The sequence below is a fragment of the Aulostomus chinensis genome, chromosome 20 (genome assembly GCF_037954235.1).
Source record: "Aulostomus chinensis isolate RoL2024-O1b breed Wild chromosome 20, RoL_Achi_v1.0, whole genome shotgun sequence".
Taxonomy (NCBI): domain Eukaryota; kingdom Metazoa; phylum Chordata; class Actinopteri; order Syngnathiformes; family Aulostomidae; genus Aulostomus; species Aulostomus chinensis.
This window is the reverse complement of record NC_141339.1, coordinates 25,638,808-25,643,801: the sequence shown is the minus strand read 5'-3', so window position 1 is coordinate 25,643,801 and position 4,994 is coordinate 25,638,808. Positions and strand designations below refer to the sequence as shown.

At 42.9% G+C, this 4,994-nt stretch overlaps 1 long non-coding RNA gene across 1 annotated transcript; it reads right to left on the bottom strand.

Moving 5' to 3' along the window:
• Positions 1–963: 963 nt before the first annotated feature.
• Positions 964–3,970, bottom strand: LOC147243481 (uncharacterized). The gene is made up of 3 exons (XR_015110634.1): positions 3,906–3,970; positions 3,726–3,811; positions 964–1,111 (listed from the first exon to the last, which is right to left on the bottom strand). It is a non-coding gene; the product is annotated as an uncharacterized LOC147243481 (long non-coding RNA).
• Positions 3,971–4,994: the final 1,024 nt, after the last annotated feature.

The window sequence follows — 4,994 nt, the reverse complement described above, 5'->3', positions numbered from 1 at the left end:
AGGTACAGCTATGGGAAAGAAATTCGCCCCTGCCTACGCGAACATATTTATGGCTCAATGGGAACAAACAGCTATTCTAACTTGCCTGAAAAACCTCTTCATTACTTCCGATACTTGGATGACATTTGGGGAATCTGGCAGCACACGAGGGAGGATTTTGAGATCTTGCTAAACACCCTCAATAATCATAACGCATCTATTAAATTGAAAGCTGTAACTGATTCGACCTCTGTTGATTTTCTGACACAACTACATATAAAGGACCTAATTTTTTACTCACACATAAATTGGACACTAAAATATTTTTTAAAAAAACAGATACTCACTCCTTATTGTATAAATTTAGTTACCATCCCAAACATACCTACGCAGGAATTGTTAAATCTCAGCTTCTTAGATTCCACAGAGTCTGCATGAGAGAAGAGGATTTTAAAGTGGCCACCAAAATACTATTCTCCACATTGGCCACTAGAGGGTACTCTCGCTCCTTTTTGAGGAAATCCCTCAAGACAATTAAAGAGACCAGACCTTTTGTGATCTCTTCTCTTCTCCCTATAGTTATCAATTATTCTACATCCGCTGTTAACTTAGTCAGAGTGATTAGGAAACACTTCCAACAGGGGATTGAGGACTCCACACTGCTCCAGAATCATAGACTTATTGCTGCCTATAAGAAAAACAAAAACGTACAGGATTATTTAGTAAAGGCCAAACTCAAACCTATGAGGAATCCTAAGTCCTTAGAGCACGGACAATTTTTTCAGCACCATCTTTGGGTGTGCAATAGACACAATAATAATGTTTTTAAGACACAATCAGGAACCAGTATTGAGTCTAGAAATTGTGTATATTTAATTTTTTGCACGGTGTGTGACACACAATATGTGGGAGAGACAGGTTACACGATTTGGACCAGATTTTATCAACACAAACATAACATTTATAAAAAGCAAAACACACACACATTCCACTCATACAACATTTCATACAACATGGATGGACCGCACTGAAGACCACCATTCTGGAAGGGAACCCACACTGGTCCACACCACAACGTAGGAGAGCAGAGAGAAAGTGGATCAGCCTCCTGGATACTCTTCAGCCATTGGGTCTAAACGATAAATAATAATAAAAAGATGATGAGTAATTATTATTCAAAATATTGGAAAGAATAATATTACATGTATATATGTGTGATTCATAATGCCTAATTAGTGAAATCATTAAGATATAGAATCCCTTTTCTTTTCTCCTTTTTTCTTTTTTTTCATGTCTGACCCTCAGGAGTGGAATTGACCTTTGACCTCTTATTAATTCTTACTGTGTCTCTCTCTGATTGCTTATGCTATAGATTAATAATATAATCTAGCCTGAACCCAACCCCATATCCTAACCCTAACCTCACTGAACTCTATGCCTAAACCTAATCTTTTGACCCCAAATCATAATAAATCTGACCCTAAAATGTTAATTCTGATTCTATGACTAATTTGCCTTAACCCTTAACCCTAAACCTAACCAGATCAACCTTCTTGCCTAAACCTAACCAAATTTGAACCCTTAACCCTAAACGTAACCCTAACCGAATCCACCTTCTTGCCTAACCCTAACCGAATTTGAACCTCTACCCCTAACCCTAAACTGAACCGAATCAACCTCCTTGCCTAAACCTAACCGAATTGTAATCTCTAAACCTAAGCGAATCGACCTCCGTGCCTAAACCTAAGCGAATTTTAACCTTTAAACCTACACCTAAGCGAATCAACCATAGTGCCTAAACCTAACCAAATTTGAACCTCTAACCCTAACTCTAAGCGGATCAACCTCCTTGCCTAAACCTAACCCTAGTTGGAAACCAAGTCGAGGTGTTATAGCCAGGGGAATTGGGATCAGAGGGGAGAGAATGGCCTGTGCCTTGAGTGTCGTCCTCGAACGACGCTCCAAATTTTATAACCCTAACCTAACCTAACCCTAACCCTAACCCTAAACCCTAACCCTAAACCCTAACCCTAACCCTCTGCACGAGAGAAGAGGATGTTAAAGTGGCTACCAAAATACTATTCTCCACATTGGCCACTAGAGGGTACTCTCGCTCTGTTTTTTAAGATACCAGACCTATTGTGATCTCTTCTCTCTGATTGCTTCTGCTATAGATTAATAATATAATCTAGCCTTAACCCAACCCCAAATCCTAACCCTAACCTCACTCAACTCTATGCCTAAAAAGATCCGTGCCTAAACCTAACCAAAATTAACCCTAAACCTAAGCGAATCAACCTCCGTGTCTAAACCTAACCGAATTTTAACCTCTAAACCTAACCCTAAGCGAATCAACCTCCTTGCCTAAACCTAACCTTAGTTGGAAACCAAGTCGAGGTATTATAACCAGGGGAATTGGGATCAGAGGGGGGAGAATGGCCTGTGCCTTGAGTGTCGTCCTCGAACGACGCTCCAAATTTTATAACCCTAACCCTAACCCCCCCTAACCCTAACCCTTTGCTTATGCTATAGATTAATAATATAATCTAGCCTTAACCCAACCCCATATCCTAACCCTAACCTCACTGAACTCTATGCCTAAACCTAACCTTTTGACCCCAAATCATAATAAATCTGGCCCTAAAATGTTAATTCTGATTCTATGACTAATTTGCCTTACCCCTTAACCTAACCAGATCAACCTTCTTGCCTAAACCTAACCGAATTTGAACCTCCGTGCCTAAACCTAACCTTTTGACCCCAAATCATAATAAATCTGGCCCTAAAATGTTAATTCTGATTCTATGACTAATTTGCCTTACCCCTTAACCTAACCAGATCAACCTTCTTGCCTAAACCTAACCGAATTTGAACCTCCGTGCCTAAACCTAACTGAATTTGAACCCTTAACCCTAACCCTAACCGAATCCACCTTCTTGCCTAAACCTAACTGAATTGTAATCTTTAAATCTAAACCTAAGCGAATCAACCTCCGTGCCTAAACCTAACCCTAGTTGGAAACCAAGTCGAGGTATTATAGCCTGGGGAATTGGGATCAGAGGGGGGAGAATGGCCTGTGCCTTGAGTGTCATCCTCGAACGACGCTCCAAATTTTATAACCCTAACTCTACCCCTACCCTAATCCTAACTCTAACCCTGCCCTAACCCTAATCCTAACCTAACCCTACCTCTGATCCCTTGCCTAACCCTAACTCAGGGAGGACTGGGTCAATCCCTGGTCCCTTTACCTAACCCTAACCCTAACCTTACCCCTGATCCCTTGCCTAAACCTAACCCTCAGGGAGGACTAGGCCAATCCCCCGTCCTTTTACCTAACCCTAACCCTCAGAGAGGACTGGATCAATCCCCGGACCTCTTACCTAATCCTAACCCTCAGAGAAGACTGGACCAATCCCCTGTCCCTTTACCATATCCTAACCCCCTTGAAGGATCTTGCCCATCCCCTACGCAGCTACCTGAATCAACCCCCTTGGGAGTTCCTGGACAATCTTCTTTTTTAGTCCGAATCCATCAAACAGATACAGAGAAAGTTCAACCTCCCTTAACCTCTAAAACTTACCATTCTTCAGTTCTGCCTCACACCATCCATCGCTTGCCACAGGATATCTCTCCAAAACCTCGACGAGATCCCCAACATCATAAGACCTCTCAATGGAAAGGAGAAACACTCCGAATTCCCTCCCTGAATTTAGGGGGTCTCGCGGAGGAATACACCAAACACTTACCTCTTTCAGACCGGGATGGAACCCCTAAAAGGAGGATGACCATCATGGCGGATGTCCATATGGACCAGGGTCCAGCCTCTCCAAACCTGCACCAAAGACAGGAAAGGAATTTTCAGAGAGGGCCATCTCCGCGGACCCCACTAGGTGGGAAAAACAATAATAAAAAAACACAGCCCTCACCGACCACACCATTCTCTAATGTCGTGGTGTTGCTTGAGGATGTCCTCTCCCCCTCCTGCTCCGATACAGTGGCACCGCATGGCCTGAACCATCCCATCTCCTCTACACCTGCGTCTCCTGTGGTCCCTCCGAATATGGAAATGGATATCAAAACGTGGAGGGAACTTGGACAAACCCGTCAGATAGAAAATGGTTCCCGTTCCCCCCAAACACGACAATCTGTTTTGAATTCCGACCTCATTAACATCAAACTTAATACTGATAATACAGGAGCTTACTTACCGTTAATTACGACTTCATCGACTGTAATTGACGACGCCTTCACCTCAGGGGACCCTCTTTCTGCTCCCCCTAAAACAAATCAAAGTTCTGGAATAAACAAGAGGTATAAAGAACGGGTCGAAGACAAAGAACGGCCACTTACCTTGGGGACGACGGCTAACCTTCTGCTGCAGGATTCGGGTGCCCGCAAGTCCAATTTAAATCCCAGGTTCTTGGACCAAGGGGATTTCACGGTCCCTTCAAGGGGCTCGGAAAATTCTAGCCCGACCTCATCTGCGAGACCAGCCCACTCCGCCCACAGAAAAAAACCCACATGCCATGAGAGAACATTTCATAAGATCTCTACATGGAATTTAAAAGTGGAGTCACCTTTTTTAATCGTGGGGGACTCAAATCTGGCCAGAATCCCCCATTTTGACATTCCAGATCTTCAAGTTGACAGCTTTCCTGGGGCACAGGCTCATCATTTAACAGCAATCATTAGGAAACTACCAATACACCCGAATACCCATAAAATCATCTTGGCTGTAGGTCTCAATAATGTGTTGAGTGATCAACTGATGGAAACAGTCAGAAAACAATTTCACCAGCATTATTCAGCGGCAAAGGACATCTTCCCACATGCGGAAATATTCTTCCCGTTGATCCAGGTTTCTAAAAATCAAAACAGAAAAACTCAGGACAGGATGACTCAATTAAACCAATTTTTTAATAAAAAATACAGAATTCTACACGGCATCCAGGACAGCAATTTCAAGGTGAAGTCGGACCAGGTACACTGGACAGCATCTACAGCAGATGCCATCC